Source organism: Rissa tridactyla, chromosome 18 (genome assembly GCF_028500815.1).
Source record: "Rissa tridactyla isolate bRisTri1 chromosome 18, bRisTri1.patW.cur.20221130, whole genome shotgun sequence".
Taxonomy (NCBI): Eukaryota; Metazoa; Chordata; class Aves; order Charadriiformes; family Laridae; genus Rissa; species Rissa tridactyla.
The window spans coordinates 4,826,507-4,844,670 of NC_071483.1; the positions used below are offsets into that span (position 1 = coordinate 4,826,507).

Genomic DNA, 18,164 nt, shown 5'->3' on the forward strand with positions numbered 1-18,164 from the left:
TGCCGCAGTCATGTCACAAAGGAGGGAGAAGAGCTGGGACCGTGTCCAGGACCCGAGCCTGTCCCTGACTGGGGGCTTCTCGGAGCAGCGGTGCCACGTACCCGGCAGAGCCTGAGCTCTGCCCGCAGCCTGCCTGGATGGCAGCCGAGGGAAATGCCCCATTTTCCTCCCTTCCCACCGGGCACAGCCATCGGGATACTCCCTGGGGACATGGGGAAAGCGTGTGCACCAAGGGCTGGAAGCTGTAATACGTGAAATGTGGGTTCTTATCTAAAAACACCTGGAAGGGGAGGGAGGAGCGGAAAACAAAGGTTCTGGGCAGCGCAGAGCCCCAGCCGGGCTTCACGGCTCCCCGCAGGGACCGGTTGCCTGCGAGCAAACTCGCCAGCACCTGGCGCTTCCCAGGAGCAAAGCCTTTTCCTCTCATTATTTTCCTGAAACCTCGAAGAGGTCCCTCTAACCGCCGGGGGGACTTTGGGGAGGAGGGTTTGATAGCCAAAGCCGGAGTTTTTAGCGGCTTCCATGGGCTGTCACAGCGGCCCATGCCTTGCTGGAGCCAGGCCACGGCCCTTCGGCTCCGCATTTCGCTCCTGCGAAGATGCTGCTCGGCATCCAGGAGGTACCGGGGGCAGGGGGGGGGTTTGTGCCCTGCCCTGACCCCCTCGCAGGGTGACACCTCTGCTGTTTAATCACCCGCCGGGTGGGCTCCGAGCACGACGCATAAAATACGGCTAGTCCTGAGCGGCTGATGCCAGCCCCTGATGTGACCGAGGAAAGAGGGGGACGAGGGGGTGGCTCCGAGCACAGCACCCTGGGGTGGGCTCGTTGTCTGCTCTGCCCTACCCCACCCCCACCCCCCCACCCCGCACCTTTGCACCCATGGGGTGCAAACACCGGGATGGGGACACAAGGTTTTTTCCCGTGTGACAGACCCGGTTGGCATCATTGCCAGCCACGCGTGCGTGGGACACTGGTCATACTGGTGCTGGGAAGGGCACATCGGCCGGCGGTGGCTTCTCTGGCTGATAAAAACCGCTGTTCCTGGCTAAGACATTAGAGGAAGCTCCTTGCAAGCGCTGGCTTTGCCTTGCTAGCTCTCCAAGATGGGTTCTCTGGGATTTAGAGGCCCTGGAGGGAGCTGTCGGAGGAGGAAGGACAGGCACGGAGGAGCTGATGGATGTCCCTGGCCATTCCTGCTGGGATGGAGGGCGAGCTGGCAAGCATCCCACCGCAGCGCCGACGCGGCTGGAATCCGTGGGACCCCGCCACGAGCTGCTTTATCATCCCGGGTGTTTAAGAAGGGTGGTTTACGGCTTGACCCTCCCTCCTGGGTCAATCCCAGGCAAGGCTGCCTTTGGGTTTTGCTTTGGGGCGAGCGGGATGGTCATCATCATCCTCACCCCGTGCCGGTGCGGAGGCAGGAGAGCCATTTCCAGCCACCCCGGTGGCTTCTCCTTCCGTGGTTGAAACGGGAACCCCAACCGCGGCTGGAGGATGAGTCACGTTTCCCAGAGCCGGCTGCAGAAGAAGGGAATTAAACACATATATTCATGCGGAGGAAGGGAAGAGCGAGCTCTGGGCCTCTGGGCGTGTTTCCAGGGGGACTTAGCCAAAGCCGTGACACCGGGAGCCTGGGGTTTGTCACGGAGGAAGGTGACCCGTGCGTCGCGAGGGGGTGGTGGGAACTGGTGACCCCCCGCCTGGGTGATGGAGCCCGATGGGGAGAAGCCACTGAGCATCAGCAACGCGCCCACACGCGCTGCGGGAAACCAGAGCCGTACTGGGAGCTGCGGGAGAGCGGCTGTGAGTGATTTTGGTTGTGGATCCCGACGTCGCCTGCTTTCTCCCGGCATCCCGGCGGTGCGTGATGCCGGCACGCTGCCTGCCTGGCTCTGCTGGCGGCGCCGGGATGCTCCTCGGCTCTCTGGGCAGGGAGAGCTCACCCAAATCGGGGGGCAGGATGCTGCAGCCCCGCCGTCTCCTTGCCAGCATCCCGCAGCTGCTGGGAGCACTGGGATGACTTGAAAAGAGCATCAGTGTCACCGGGAGAGTAAAAGCCATGGTTTCCCGGCTCGGGAGACGGCCCTGGTGCAGTTTTCCCTGCAGAAATCCCTCACAGAGCCTTGAACATCCCAGGATTTATTTGCCGGAGAGCTGGAGGCCACCAATTAATGAGGCTGTGATGGAAATGTGGCACAGAGGAGCCCAGAGGTGGGGGCCAGGGGGCCTGGGGAAGGGGGGTTGGGGTTGTAGGGGATCAGGAATACCTCGAAGAAACCCACCCTGTCCAGGTAAGCGACCTGAGCGCCACAGCCCCCCAGGAACACCGGGGTTTCGGGGGCCAGCTTTCCCTCACCGGGGTGCCAAGGGCTAAAGCCACCACCCAGGTGACCCAAGGAGCGGCATCTCAGGCTCCCCATCCCTCCTGCCGGGGTGCGGGGGGGGGCGAATTTGGTGCTGGCCGAGGCAGGGATGCCGCGGGGCCGGGAGATTTTGGGTGGTTTTGCAGTGATTTAGGGTTTGCATGGCGGTGCCAGGAGGTGGGGATGACGGTTGGGTGCCGCCGCAAACCCACAGGGTGCCCACCCCGGGAGGGGTCTTCACGCCAACGGGAACAAAGGGCTTTTGACCCCCTCTTCAAGCACAGCAGCGGATAAAACCAACCTGTTTTATTATATAAATGTGATGTTTTGCCTTAAGGGGATCTGGCACATGAACCTCACCTCTGGATGGACGTGGGGATCCACTAACGGGGGGGAGCTGAGCGAGACCGGCCCCCACCGGGGCTCCCCGGAGAGGATTTGGGGTTCGGCGTGGGAGGGCGCAGGGATGCAGGGGGGGATGCGGCGGGGGGAGATGCTGCGGCGGGAGGGAGCGGTGTGGCCAGACAAATGGCACGGACGGACAGACAACCGCCTGCCGGGACTCGAGGGGTGGCAAATGAGCGGACGGCCGGGCTCGCCGGGCAGCGGGGTCTCGCTCGCGCCGTGGAGTCGGCATTAAGCTGTTGGCGAGGACCAGATTTTTGGGGTTTTTTCCCACTCTAGCAAGTGTTTCTGTAATCTAATGTGTTGCAGTGATTGAAAGCTTGAATATAAAAATTCATCCAAGGAAAACAGGGGTTTGGTGGTGTTCGAGCTTTCACCGGACAGAATGGAAATTAAAAATATATATTAAAAAATATAAATAAATATCTATTCCCTTGTTTTGTTCAAGGATGTTAAACGCTCCCTCCCTCCAGCAGGTCAGATCTGAAGCCCCGTGTGTGCCCCAGGAGTGTTTTAATCCTGATTTTCTGCCCCTGGGCCCCATAAAACCCCTCGCCCCACGATTTAGGGCAATCGCCCAGCGGGGAAGGGAAGGGGCAGCGGGGTGCGGTGCCTCAGGGATGTACCGATGGCTCTGTCCCCTCGTCCCCTCATCCCTGGCTGGGCCCTGCTGCCCGAGAGCCCCTTTGGGGGTCGAGGATATGTCACCCTGTTTCCCCAGGGGCTCCCCCACAAGCGGATTTGAACAATTAGAGAGTAAAATCTTCCCCCCCAGTAATTAGACAGGCTGACGTGGAGGGTGGTGACAGTGTCACGTCCCTTCGGAGCCCCGTTGGGGTTGGGGTGCGCGGAGGGGTCCTGCCCCAGCGCCCAGCCCCGGTGGGAGATGCCTTTTGCGAGGTTTTCTCTCCCCCATCGTCCCCGGCTCACCCCACACCTTGCCCCACTCCCCCCACTGTCCCCCAATACCCCTCCAGCACCTCATCGACACCCCGGCCCCAGCTTCCTCCAGCCCCCAGTCCCCCCGTGCGATGCCCAAATTGATGCCAAGTCCCCACCTGGCAGCTCTCTGTGTCCCAACTGCCCCCCCAGTGTCTCTTCCCCCCCACAGTACCCTGCTGTCCCACTGACCCCTAACCCCCCTGTCACCCCAAATCCCTCCATCTGCAGCACTACATTGCCCAAGACCCCCACCCCACAATACACCAATGCCCCAGATGACCCCAGTCCCCCCCCCAATAACCCCAGCACCCTCTTGGTCCCCAGATCCCCCCAGCCCCAAGTCCCCCAGCACGTGGATACAGACTCCAAATCCTCCTGTCCCCAAATCCTTCCTGTCCCCAAATGTTCCCCCCAGGGCACCCCATCACCCCCTGACCCCAAAGCCTCACCCCAAACCCCCCATCACCCCCTGCCCCAAACCCCCCAGCCCCCCCTCACCCACAGTCCCAAAGCTTCACCCCATCCCTCTCAGCACTCCATCACCCCCGCCCCAGCCCCCCTCGGCGCCCCCTGCCCCAAACACCCATCACCCCCTCGTCCCTTGACCCCAAAACCTAACCCCCCCGCACCCCCACTCCAAATTCCCATGTCCTCCCTCACCCCAGACCCCCCCAGCACCCCATCATCCCCCACCCCAAACGCCCACGACCCCCCCCTCACCCCTTGACCCCAAAGCCTCACCCCCACAGTCCCCTCACCCCCAAACCCAAAGCCTCACCCCAACCCCCCTGGCACCCTGGCACCCCCCACCCCAAACCCCAATGACCCCTGTCACCCTGGACCCCTAAGTCGCACCTGAACCCCCCCAAGACACCCCAGCACCCCTCACCCCAAATTTCCACAGCCCCCCCCACCCCAAACCCAAAGCCTCCCCCCAACCCCCCCCAGTACCCCCCACAACCCCTGTCAGCCTGTGACCCCAAAGCCTCACTCTAACCCCCCCACAGACCCCCACAACCCCTGTTGCCCCCCGACCCCAAAGCCTCAGCCCCCCCCACCAGCACCCCCACAGCCCCCCTCACCCCCAAACCCAAACCCTCACCCCAAACCCCCCCCGGCCCCCAAGTCCATTCTGCGCCGAGGGGGCGTGGTCTGTCGCGGGAGGCGTGGCCTGCACCGGGGGCGTGGCCTATCACCGGGGGCGCGGCCCCCCCCCGCGGGACGGACTACAACTCCCGGCATGCTCCCCCCCCCCCCTTCCCACGGAGGCTTCCGGCGGGGCCGGCCCGGGAGCGGCGGAGGGAGCCGGCGGCGGAGGCGGGCGGCAGGTGAGGGCGGGCGGCCGGCACTGCTGGGGGGTGGCCGGGCCGGGCCCGGTCCGACCCCTCTGCCCGGCGGCAGCGCTCCGGGCGGGGGGCGGTGTGAGGATGAGGGGCGGCGGGAGGTGAGAGGGGCCTGTGAGGGGTGGGAGAGGCCTGTGAGGGGCGAGCCCGTGGAGGGTCCCCTGAGGGGAGGCGGGGGGCAGGACGGGGGCCGAAGGCCGTGCTCTCCTCGCCGGGACCCCCGGAGCTCCCCGGAGGCTGGGGCTGTGCCGCCGGGCCGGGCCGGGGGCTTCCTCGGCGGGGAAATCCCTCCGGGAGCCGGCTCGCCCTTCAAACTCTTGCTATAAAGTCGCTTTAAAACCCAAGCAGCGGCAGTTTCTCTGCGCTGCTCCCCTCTGAAGGGCTGTGACTAAAAGTAAAACCCGGTTTTCCGCCAGTGTTGCCGTCCTGGCGCTTTCTGTGGGAGCGCTTTCACCTTTCTTTCAAGTTCTTTCCGAGGCAGCCCCTTTGGTATTTCTTTGTTTGATCTGTTCTGGCTGAATGTTGGCTGAAATTTGAAACGTCCCCGCTGTGCTTTCTCCTTTAATTGTTCTTTCCTTCTGTTTGCGTGCAGATGAATTATTTACCTCTTTGCCTTTGCATTGGGTTGTGTTTGTCCAGGTGAAGGTAGGTGAGGGCTTGGTGCCCCTCTCTGGGGCTGAAGGTGCTGGGGGGGAAAAAAGTGAGTGATGCGAGAAGGTGCTTAATGGAGGCTGAAACGAAGTAAAAAGCTGTTCTCAAATGTTAAGGTGTTTAAACGTTGCTTCTGCAAGCCTGGAAAGAGAACCGGGGATGCTTGTCATTGCTCCTCTAATAGATAAAGAAGCCTTGAGTTATATAGGAGTGAGTTTTAAACTTGAAGCTTGCCTTGGAAAAATATGAATATCAGCAAGTCCTGGGCAGAGCTGGGTTTGCTCGCGGTGGAGGGGGAATGATGAAGTTTTCTGTGGGCCGTTCTTGGTGGGTAAAGGATGGATTCAGCTGAATTAGCCTGATGTGCAGGTGTTATAGAAGGTGCACAGGAGTATAATTAAATTCCTCTGCTATGATTTCAGTATAAGTGCCGGTTGCTCTTCAAACGTACCGTTTAAATTAATCCGGATTACTTTTAAGAGTAGACGAGATCTAAAATTGTAACTTTAAATTGCTTCTCAAGTGACAGTGTAAAAAGGGGGGAAATAGAGCCAAAAGGAGGTCACTTAGAGGGAGCCGTGTTGGCGCACAGTTCTGCCAATTGAAGTTAATACCTTGGTGAAGGTGATGGTAAAAACCCCTTTTCCCGTTCAGAGTAGGTTTAAACTTGTTCTTCCCATCAGTGCTGGAAATGACTGCACTGCTCTGTCCTAAATTAGTGTGGTTTCAAGTGTGTCAGCTTGTACTTTCACAGGGCTTGCTTTGTTAGCGGATAATATCTCAAAGGGTGTTTTTTTGTAAGGAATGTTTCCTTTCTGGACTACCAAGAAATGGCTGGATGAGCTGTATCTGAGGCACAGAGCATCCTCGAGCCCTGGAGGATGGGGAGGGGGGAATCATTTTGGGAGTATGGGGCACTGTCAGAAACAAGGGGAATGTGATTGCATCCTTGTTTTCGTGCTGCTGGATCAGTAATCTGTGATTATACAGCCTTCTACTTCATTCAGTCACTGGTTAATTTGATTTCCAGTTTAATTTGATGACAGTTTTGAGAGCCAAATCACTTGTATTTAAACAAATGGCTTCTATTTTGATCAAATTTCATTGTGTTTGGCATGTGGTGGGGCATTATATGTATTAAAAATCGCTGAGACTGCAGTTCCTGCGGGTCTATTAGTTGCTGATGAATATTCAGTTACGAACTGTACAAAACCTGTGTCTGGCAGGGAGCGGGAGGGGGGGGGCTTAAAGCAAAACCCACGCGATGCTGGAAGTTGCACCGATACTGGTTTTTTGTCACTGGTCTAAGTGATGCCATGCACAAGACGAGTCACAGATATCCTTGGGATCATCTGGGTCACCTCAAAACATGTTCATTTTTCAGGCAAAACCAGAACTTTGGGAGTACAAGGAAGCTGGTAGGGCTGTTGGGGGCAAAGATGTCATCTCATTCTTGCTCCCATTAAAGGTGGGAGTGGGAGAAATACTCCATGTCGTTCAGAATCAGTTCCCTAATTTTGTTTAGTTGGGATTTTCTGCCGTGTGGGGTTTTTTTTGTTTTCCTGGCAGGTTTGGAGCCCGTGGAAAACTAATGGATGTGTGACTGCGGCAGCGTCAGGCCTTGGCTTTGTGTCGAGGGGGAAAAAAAAGCCCTTTCAGAGATCTATTTTTATCGTTTAATTAGTAGCTCTTGCTGACTTGTCAATGCTGCGGTGATAACTATTTCCAGTTCTTTTCTGCGCAGTGGGGTCACGCATTAGTCAGACAGCGAATGCACCAGCCAGCAGTCATACCTTTGGCTGGGGGGTTTTAACTCCTTCCAAACTGTTCCCCCAAATCGAAGGGGGCAGATTCCAGGTGCGGAATCGGTGTATAGACATACAGAATTCTGTGAATCTCAAAGTGATTTCCAAACGGTGACTGTCCTTACTTAATTTTTCTCTGCCCCAAAGGACTTCCTGTATCTCCCAAGACACTGAGGAGTGGGGAGGTTGGTGTGGCTTCCTCATGGCTTGGGATCACCCGTAGACTGCAGATTTCCTGATTCTGGCTCTTATCTGCTGGTTTTGAACGACTGGGGTCAGTCTTTCAGGGTGGAAGGTGACTGTGAAAAACCTCTAGCGATGACTAATTATGCGTTGTTATTTATGCTCCTCGCAGATGGGGAATTGTGTTTTCCTGATGTCTAAGTGCCGAAGCCCTTAATCTATAGATACTGTTCTCGTGTTGCTGGTTCTATTGCTTGTGGTGTTGACTTGTTTTTGATTATCAGCTGTGCCGAGATACGGAGGTGAGAGGCAGCTTTCGTCCCCAGCTACAGCCTGGTTGTCACACTATTTGAATTTCTTTGTTTACTGATGACTGTATGCTCTTTCCACGTTGCACTGGGGAAGGGATGGGGGAGGGAGGACTAATTATCTCCAGAGAGAGGCTTTTAATGCTATTAGTCAAAGGAACAGGCTTCATCTCGATACTGAATGAATTGTGTGAAATAACATGAAGCACCGGTGGCAAAGATACAAAAATTGAGAGCAGTCCAAATGATTTCTGTCTGCTGAAAACTGGAAATATATCTATTTTTTTCCCCAAGCGGTTGGCTAGCAGCAGCAATTGGAGGAGGGGGGAATGGGTAAACAGATTGTTAACTTTATTCTTTTGTGTTTGTGCTTTTGGCATGCTGATTACAAAACACAGTTCAGAATTGCTTACCTACCAGCTGCACAGCTAAGTTCAGAAGTCATGATGGGCAATGCATTATCACGAACTAATTAACCATGTCTGCTGAATGTCATGGGGCAAAATAAGGTGCATACTGATGAGGTCGGTTTGTGCAAGTCTGGCACTTCTCTAGCTCCTGCACTCAGCTCCTAGTCTGCTCCAGCTGCGGTGCCTTTTGAAACAGATTTGGTAAAGATCCTTGGACTTTGGTAAAGTCTAAAGGCACTTAAACTAGAGGGTTTGAACCTTTTCACTTTGCTGGCTCCAAAAGTACAAACCTCTTTGCAGACAATTGAGATTCTGGCAGCCAGGTTTTCCTTTAGTTAAGCAACCTGCAAAAGTGAACCCCTTGATTAGAGCTGTGTTGCCATAGACGTAGTTGTCTAAAATCCATCAAGATTAATCCCCACTATTGATTTTAAACCAGAGGCCGCCCCTTACAAGCTTCCTTCATTGCCTTCCGCTTGCCTGCAGCAGGGCTGAATCTCTCTGAATGTGCCAGCCTTTCTCTCCTAAAGATAGTTAGCTTTTAAGGGTGCAAGCAAGAAAAACTTGGCCTGAGTCCTACTGAGAAGCTTTAATTTGTAAACTTGGAGCAAAGTCTAAGAGGCACTGTCTTGTTTGGTGTCTGCACAGCGTTTCAAGGCTCAGGGCGCTTGGTGTTACAAACACCATGGTGCGGAGGGTGTCTTAGCAAAAAAAGAGGCTATTGCTAGATGTGGCCATCAGGTAGGAGGTTAGGATCACAAGCCGTGTCTCAGTGGGTTCACAGAGCCTTCTGCTTACAGAGGTGAAGTTTCCAGAGGTGCTTATGGACGGGGGAAACGCCAAAGGTCGTCGCCTCCGGAGAATTTGAGCTTTGAACAAAGCATGTAACTGCCTGAGCCAATTTTAAGGGGACTTTGGCATTAGCTGTACTTGCATGCCTTTGTGAAGGTTGTGTTCCCTGGTCTAATTCTTCTCTCCTACTTAAAGTCAAATCAGTGATGTTTCTGTCACCGACTAAATTCGCTGGAGTAATCGGCTGTTCTAGCAGCGCCTGCTGGAAGCATGATTCCTATCAATATTATTTCTGCCTTGGCAAGAGCTCCCCTGCAGATACATAAAAGCACCGGTGGTGGTATGTTATTGATTACTCTCCTCTCCAGAGCTCTCTAAAAGTTTCTGCGGGTTTGGTGTGCTGCCAAGATCCGCAGGAGGTGGGTTTGCAGGTACAGCTATTACCAGCAAGCCTTCGTGTCCTAGTGCGGAAGACAGTTCGGTGGCTTTGCGCAGGGATAGAAATGGGGTCAAGAGGGTTTGGACTGGTCTTTGCTGGTTGAACAGGCTGCCTCAGGTTCTCTGGGAATGCCTTTTTTTTTTTTTTTTTTTTAAAGCTGCTCTGCTGCAATATTGACAGTGGAAATCTGGATGGACCTGCAGAATTTCAGTTGCTGATCTGTGCTCCTGTGTGGTGTGACCTTGTGCTGCCCAGGTTATCTTTATCCGCTGGGACCTAGAAGGAGGAGGATAATAATTACTGAAATAAGTGATAGGCTGTCTGATTTGTGCTAGCAAGGTTGGTCTTTTGTTGTTGGGGATATTAAGTCTAGTCTGTCTGTTGCAAACCAGGTGTAATGGCAGAAGTAGGAAAAGGGCTGTTAAATCCATTTGGGTTTGTTCCCCTCTAAAGGGTGTTTGTGTGATGCCAAAAGAGAAGAAATATTGAGACGCAAAGGCTTTTTCACGTACTTTTTTTTGATTAGCAGCAGGTGAGAAGTGGCTTGTCCCCTGTAGGGTCACTGAAGCTTCATTTACCTTGTGCTGAGAGTTAAATTAGTGCTTACATCCTGCTCCGAAGTTGATCTGTCTCCTGTTCTTCCTGGCTGTGGATCAGGGCCAGAGGTGAGCAAGGTCGTAGAATTTTTCATCTTGTACTTCCAAATCAATTTTTAACACAGACTCCTACAATTATCGACAGAAAAAACTGAGATTGTGGGCATGTTTAAACATGATGTCTCTTGGCTCAGCTGCGCCTTTTTAGAGTAACATCAACCTTTGGGTGGAATTGTCAAATGAGTGCTGTCAGGCTCTCTTGGCTTGTGCTATTTTACAGCAGTTTTGGAATTAGCTGTGGCTTTAGGCCATCTGGCTCTTCTCTTACCTGTTCAGCACAAAGTGAAGACAGTTAATAGAGGGCCAGCGTTGGCAGAGCGGGGAAACTTGAGGAAAATTCGTACCTGCTAACTCAACCTGACACCTAACATTACAAGCAGTGGTTTTTGCTGTTGTTATTGTTCTGTTTCACTTGTCTCATAAATATTGGATTTTTTTTTTTTTTTTGCTGAATAAATAGAGTTTGCAGGGGGAAGTGCCTGGACTGGAAAACTTCACTGTGCCTGGGCTGCTTGGTTGCCGATGCCTGAGTTCAGCCTGGCTTCTTCTGTACTTCACCCAGCGATGCTGTTACTGGGGAGCATTAAGAAAGTATCCAGCATCTCTGGGGGGTGGTGGTGGGCTTACACAGAATGCATCTGGTGGAAAGAAATCAGGGAGTTTTCAAGATTAATTTATTAAGCAGGCTTTGTGAGGTGTCTAGAACACATTGCAGTGCGTGCAGTGGCATGCTGAAACCTGGGTGAACGCATCAGGCTTTGGAAAGCAGAACGAAGGAGCGCTGCGAGACTGCTGGATCTCCAAAACCAATCTGACACTAGTGATTACATTAATCAGTACTATTTCTCATCTGCTTTTAGTTTCAAAACGAAGCCTTCAATCTGGATCCTAATGACTGGGTTCTGTCTACCTATCAAGTAGGCTGAGCACAGGGAAAATAAGGATGCTTGGGTGGACAGAAGGCTTAATTTAGCTCCCAGCTGCGTTCCTGCCGCGCTGTTTGATGTCAGGCAAGTCACTTTTTCCCTGTACCTGTCTCATCCTCTTGTCTGTCCTCTCTAAGATTACATGTGCTCAGCGAGGGCGTAGTCACACTCGTGTTCATAGCTCGAGGGACGTGTTAATGCATCTCAGCCTTAAGGGCCATAATTAGCCGCCAGGTTATACTGGTCTAGGTCCCATCGTACTACGTGTTGTACGGTGTGTAGATGGGGCCTTTAGTAAACAGAATGTGAATAACAGGAGGAAGCATTTGTCTGAGTATGTTGGGCAAGTCCGGCAATGCAGATGGGTATTGCTGCTGTGCTCGGGTTGAATCAGCAGTGTTCAAGTACTTGTGTCTTAATTTGCACCACGTCCTACATTTTGTGAACGTGTAATTTGAAGTTTTAGCTCTGCATTATTTTTTTTTATTTGAATGTTTTTCCAGGTTTCCTGCTGGACTCTTCTCCCCATGTTTTCTGTGTTAAGTCTCTTTGCAGGGGAGGATTTTTCAGAGCTTTCCTAGTGTAATAAGAACAAGTTTGCCGTGATTCTTCAGTAAATTACTGCCGCTCTTGGAAAGTGGTATTTATAAAGCTGCTGTGTGACATTTCAGTGTGGAAAGGGAGGTGGGGGGAGAAACTAGGAAAAATACTCTTCTTTAATATGAAATTGTATAGGTGATGCTCATGCATGGAGAGAGCAGCAGTCTTTGCATAAACACTGGCTATATTAACATTTATAACTAGTAAATTTATGGATAATCTCTTCTTTTGGAGGATTTATTCTGATTTGAGAGCATTAGTCTCCGGGAAAATTAAACCTCTTTTAAATCCACTTTGTTCAGACTCTGGACTGGGGAACTGCTGGTAAGCCCTGCCATCTTCCCCCGGCTTTTCTGGGGGCTTGATTGGAAATGCAGTGCAGAGAGCTGCAGCTGGTCCGGAGGCATCTGGGGCTTGGTTTTAGGTGCTTTATCCAGTTGTGTCAAAATGGATTTGGAAACTCTTTTCTCTGTTCCTGTAATGAGTGCGTGCAGCTTTAAGCACCGCCAAAAAAATAAATAAGAAAACACCTAATCCCCCCCCCCCCCCCCCCAAGAAAAAGCCCCTAAAGCAAACAACCCAAAAGGTAAGACAGATTAAATGTTCATGGGAACTGGGAAAACTCTTAAAGCTGCTCGTCTGGACGATGCTGTGGTTTTGGGATGCTGGGCAAAAGTGTCTTCAGTGACCGAAATGTCGGTGTGCCCGCTAATGCTGGGCGCTTCCATGATCGCTGAGGCGTACCTTCGTTTCAGATAGCTGATTCATGGCCCTGTGTGTTTAATCATAGTTTCTATAGCAGTGAAATCTCTAACGAGAGGGTGGAGTTCACTCTCAGTTCATCGTGGGTTTTACGTGAATATTATGGCCGATTTATTAATGTCTGCCGCTGATCAGAGTCATTTTTATAGGGGACTGATGTTGAAGGATATTCTGCATTTGTGGTGCATGTAATGAATACTGAAACAACTTTTTTTTTTTAATAGTCGGTATGACCATTTCTTTAGGTTTGTTTTTACTGTGCTGTGTGGCAGCATTGCTAAGTAAATGCAGAGTAGGATTCCTTATGTTGGTGTGAGGTGTTTAGTTTACTACCTTTAGATTATCAGTTAAGATAGAAGAACCCAATCATATACGGGTGGATGGCGGTGAGTCCTCCTGCGGCTCTCCCACAAACCGTTCCCTCGGGGTTTAACATTATCTGTTAGCTCATAAGTTCTCGGGACGCTCTTCGCAACTGCGGTTTAATCCTGTCTTACCGAAAGCTCCAATTCTTAGGTATTTCCAAGGTGACTTTGCTGCAGGAAGCAATTCGAGCCTTCCTTCTTAATGCCAGTAGCAGGAGTTTTGATTTGCATGATCAAGATAATGCGGTGGATAGCGTTTCTTTGTGTATTTAAAGCTGCATGTCGTCTCGCTCTCATGTCCTATAAAAATGAGGTGCATTCTTGAACTTAGAGCTTCAACAAAGCCTGGTGTGAAACTGGTGTTAGTGGTTGCTCTCGGGAAAGCGTGATGGCTCGTGCTGTCGTTTGCCTGCACCAATTGTCCATTCTCTCCATCCTTGCACCCCTTTCGAGCAAGAATGCTTTAAAAATAAATAAAGCTTTCTCCTCCAGAATTCTGGTTCTGCTGTGGCATGTGACTTGCTTGTGACAACGACGGCGGGTGAAATAGGAATCTGTTGGGAATGGGTTTGTATCTGCATTAAACAGAAGGAGAAGGTGTCTATTGCCAAGAGTCTGTCAGGGAGATGCTGGTTAAAAATCATTGTGTTTAACTTACCCTGTGCGGGCTTCACCAGCAGCAGGGTGACTTTTGCCTGTGTCCCCAAGATGAATCATGATTGGGGTTAAACCGCCATTCAAAAACAGCCGATAAAGCAGCTGAGAATGTGGTGCACGAGGGGCTGGGGTGGCACATGACAGCATGCGGCTCGGCTCCATCGGCGACGTTACTGTCACCCTCCGTGGTGATTAGCTCCGGCGTTATTGTAGGTGTCCCTTGAAGTTGAGATCAGAGAAGCTTTGCCAGTTACATAGGAACTTTGCAGGTAAAGTGGAGGCCCTGGATTATTTGCCTTTTCCCTTACAGTACCGGAGGCAGAAACACTTTGGTCCTTGCTTTCTGTCTGTAGTAGTTGGGACGTGAGATCTTCTATACCTTTGTTTGTGGCACTTTGTCGCAGTTGCAGGCTCGAGTCTTAAATTCAGAGTCCCCACAGGCTGCCTTCAAAAAAGGATTACTTACTAGGAACCTGTGTTTCTGACGGCTGATGCTAACTGAGCTGAGCTGCCTTGCAATTGCTGTTTGACTGGGTTTGAAGTAGCCATTGTGGGGTGAAATGTTTGCTGTCTTTTCGCCGAGTGCCTGTCAAATAGTTTCATTCAGCGGGCTCAGCTTTTTAACAGATGGGATAGATTTTTGTGAGTCTGGGCAACCACAGCGATTGTTTTGCAAGGTGAGACGTTTCTGTTTTGACGGGCAGGAGAAATGATAATGTCGTGTGATTCATAAGATTAATAAGAGTCTTTGGTTTTTGGATTGGTGAACTTTTTTTTTTAAAGGCTATTAGCATTTTTCTTCAAAGAAGTCTGAGTTGAAAGCCAAAAGTTATGAGAAACATTTCCTGCGTGGTGCTGATAGGGTGGGTTCTGTGGATAGAGCTCCCAGTATGTTTGAACTGGGAGAACTGGTGCTTAGGTATGTGAGCCGCGCAGCATCGTGCTCACAAATTCTTCCCCTTGTGCTCGGGGTGCGGAGAGGGAGGATGCCATGGAGGGCAGTGCTGGGTGAGTGAGAGCTCTGCCTTGTGTGCCGGTTGTTGCTGTACTGGCAGATCTGCTTCAGGTCTGCTGGGGAAATGATTAACCGCACCAGCATCCAGCCCTGTCAATAGTGCCCGGTATTCCACATGGAAGCGTTCTGCGGATGGCCAGGTTTGCTAAACGACACATGGGGACCACAAGTACAGGGAGAAAGGCAAGAGATTTCAGTCTCTGGTGCTTGGTGTGCGTTGCAAAGCACTACAGGAACAGCCTCTCGCACTGATTTTGCGTCTTGGCAAAGGCAGCGGCAAGTATCTGGTTGAATAATCAGCAGTCTCTGGTGGCCAGGAGCTCTGTTTGCAGAGTGCAGCCCGGCTCCTGCTGGGAACCCAGGTCTAGCCCAAATGCCTGCAGACCTGAGGGATTGCGCTGTTGAGGGCAGGTCCTGCCCGAGTGAGAAAAGCAGATCAGCTCCCACTTCAGCATTTTATTGCCTGCTCTCAGGGCTATTGCTTCCTCTGCAAAGGGGTTACTTCCTTCCTGTAACACGGTATTGAATGGGAGGAGGGTGTGCAGAAAAAGTGAAAATCTCTAGTTGTCTGTGGTGAGGACGGAGCCAATGCATTTTAAATTTAGTCACATTTACTGTTGCTATCCGGGGATATCTGGGGCAGGTGATGTGTCAGCTGGATGGCAGGACCTGTGATGCCAGTTGAGAGACACGCTCCCCAGAAGTCAGAGAAAGTGCCATGTGTGTTTTAGCGGATTGTGAGTTTAATTGGCCTAGTGTGAGTTTGAGCTGTTTTTGTGGCTGGAGGATTGCTGATTTATGTTGTGATCCCTTAACAAAACACTTCTTGTGGAGGCAGGCTCTGCCATTAGGCTTTGTGTCTCCGGCCGCTGGAGTACAAAGGCTTTGCTGGAAGTGGAGCGGGTTTTCTGTGCCTGTTGTGTCCATCTGTCTGCGCTGGCTGAGGGAGAGCTGGAATTTGGAAATGCTTTTAATTGTGCGGGGGAGCAGGTGGCTTTCCATTGCATCGGTATACAATGAATTGTTTATTCCGGTGTAGATTGGGGTAGGGTTTTGTTGTTGTCTGTTGTTCCAAGAAAATGGGAGAAATGAGGGACAGAAGGGGTGGAACTGGTTGAACTGGAATTCCTGGGTCACTGGGTTGTGAACAGCGAGGTCCTGCTCCTTCCAAAACCTGGGGCTGGCAAATCCTGGCGCATTGGGATCTGTTGGCCTTTCAAGAGTTTTGCTCCTAAGTCGGAGGAGTTTAATAATAGTTTTGTAGCAGAGATCTCGTAAATATGAGTAAACAAGTCCTGTTTTGTCACAACATTAGATGCTCTGGGAGTATCTGTCATAGGTACTCGTGGCTTGGTGATCTAACTGGTTCAAAGAGCATGGAAAGATAAGGATGGCACCTTCGTGTTTGCTGTGGAAAAAGGAATAGAGGAGTGGGCAGGATCTGATGATTCACGTCGGATTTTTCAAGCCTGCTTGTGGTGCTGAGAAGCCTGACTTGATGCCTTCCTAACCCAGTCTTACCCCTTCTCTGACAGCAAACTGTGCTCTCCAGTGTGAGACCCCTCTTTTGGGTCGCAGCTGTGTCAACACCTAAAACTGCTCTCGCTGCTGAAGAAGGGGTCCTGTGTGTTCACTCCCTTCCCTTACACTCAAACAACTGTTTGTGGGCCATGTGACAAACAAATTGAGGAACTGAATTGGATTAAAACCAGCTGTTTCTGCACCAGGCTGGTTTCGACCGGGATCAGCTGCTGGGTGAGATTCCTGATGCCAGCAGAGAGGAGGGCAGCAGAGCTGCTCTGAGCGCTGCGAAGCGCCCGTCAGCTACGGCTTTCCTTGCCTTCCAAACTGAGGTATTTTGGGTTCAAGCGCAGTTGCTCTGGTCTGTGGTTGTGCCTGCGTGTCCTCACCTGGTGCTTGACACTGAATTGCTCCCTGGAGGAAGCTTTCAGGTTTAGGTGTTTCTCCAGTTTTGTTTTCAGTTCAAACTAACCTGAAAGAGCCAGGACGCTGCAGGTATGGAAGAGCTCCGCTGAACTCCACGGAGTCAGGATGGTTTGTCACTGCGGGGCTCTTCCTCATGCCTGTTAATTCTTGTGGGGAGCCTGTTCTTTGGCTCACACAGATGAATGCTTTCTCCTGAGAAAAAGCTCGTTTTATCCCAGATGCACTACTGTTATATTTGTGCAAGACATCAGGGATATTGGGGTGCTTTGGTTCTTTTTGTGGTGTGCTCTCTTTGCTGCAAAATACAGGCGTGCAACATAAAAACCTAATGTTTGTGCTGTGGTAAAAGCTACTCAAAGCTTGGCTCTGCAGCAAGATAGTTAATACCCAGAGCTAACCCAAGACTGAAGGCAAGTCTTAGTGATGGGAGGCAGCTGAAGAAATCAGGCACTTCATTCCTTTTGGCTGCTGAAGCTGGGATGGAGGTAGGAAAGTGTTACAGCTGAGTGATCTGAGCTAGTCCCCACTGCACAGCAGTTACAGCGCCGCCTTTCCCTGGAGCTCCCTGGCCCATCTGGAGGGACAGGAGAGGCTGCAGAGAAGGTGCAGTTAAAGGTTCCAGCAGATAAATTTACAGTGAAGCAAATGACTGAAGCTGGCAGAGCTCCTGCAGCTTTCTGCCTGCTCCATCCTCGCTGTTGGGATGCGAGAGTGCGAATCTGTTAGCTGCAGTCCTGGTGAAAGCTGCTGGAGGTTTGTGTTGGATTGGGTGTGGGTGTTTTACAGCTCACTGTGTTCTGGGGTGGCTCTTTATTGCTGTTACGCCACTGTTGTGTATCTAAACACTGGTTTTTATGGACACCACCTTTGTGAATTGAAGTGTTCCTCAGATGGAGTCATTTAGGAAATGTCCCATTTATAGGCAAACGCCGAAGCTGGCTGATAAATACCCTCTGTGGCCTTCAAATGGATTACATCATCTGTCCAGCTTTGCCTTGTGTCAGAGGGGAAAAGGATACCTCTCAATTCTGAAGATTGCTGTGAGCATCATTAATTTAGAGTGAAGCTGGGTCAGGTTGGATCAAGCTTCAGTTCCTTCTTACATCAAAATAGCTATTCCTCAATACCCTTTTTATTGCAGAACTGAGTTCCCTTTTAAGCAACCTGTCCCCGTAGGTCAGTATAATCTGCACAAACACTTCCTTTGGCCATCTTACTGCGAGGTGTCCTCCTAGAACGGCTGAGCTTGACATTTGGAAGTGAGAAGTGATGGTGTGCTGGGAGTTTACATGCGGTGAAGAAATATCTCTGTGCAGGGATGGAGCTCTTTATCTCGCCTGGCAGAGGTATGCAGTGAATATGGGCCCTTGCCTGTGTGCTGAGCCACCGTGTACGTGCTGGAGGTGACTGTCAGCAGTGACAAAGTGGTGGGTTTTGTTCCTTAGAAGGTCGTGTTGTGCTGGAGTAGGGATGGAGAGGGCTTGCCGTGGATGCATCTAACAGGGTGAAGTGTTGAATGTGAGTGGGTATGTGTTATGCAGTCTCTGTGTGGCTAACGACATCTCCTTGGAAGCATGGGCCACGCCGAAAAATCT

The 18,164-nt window shown here is 51.6% G+C and overlaps 1 protein-coding gene across 6 annotated transcripts in view; it reads left to right on the forward strand.

The window, feature by feature from the left end:
• PHACTR4 (phosphatase and actin regulator 4) overlaps nucleotides 1-18,164 on the forward strand; it is an 80,811-nt gene that overhangs the window by 5,926 nt on the left and 56,721 nt on the right. For 3 of the 6 annotated variants that reach the window (XM_054223894.1, XM_054223892.1, XM_054223889.1), the window contains exon 1: nucleotides 5,646-5,698. The exons of 1 other annotated variant lie outside the window; for it this stretch is intronic. The gene's annotated coding sequence lies outside the window, so the exon portion shown is untranslated. Of the gene's footprint in view, nucleotides 1-4,984; nucleotides 5,039-5,645; nucleotides 5,699-18,164 lie in introns of those variants that run through there. 2 more of the 6 variants (XM_054223893.1, XM_054223888.1) reach the window with 2 other exon arrangements.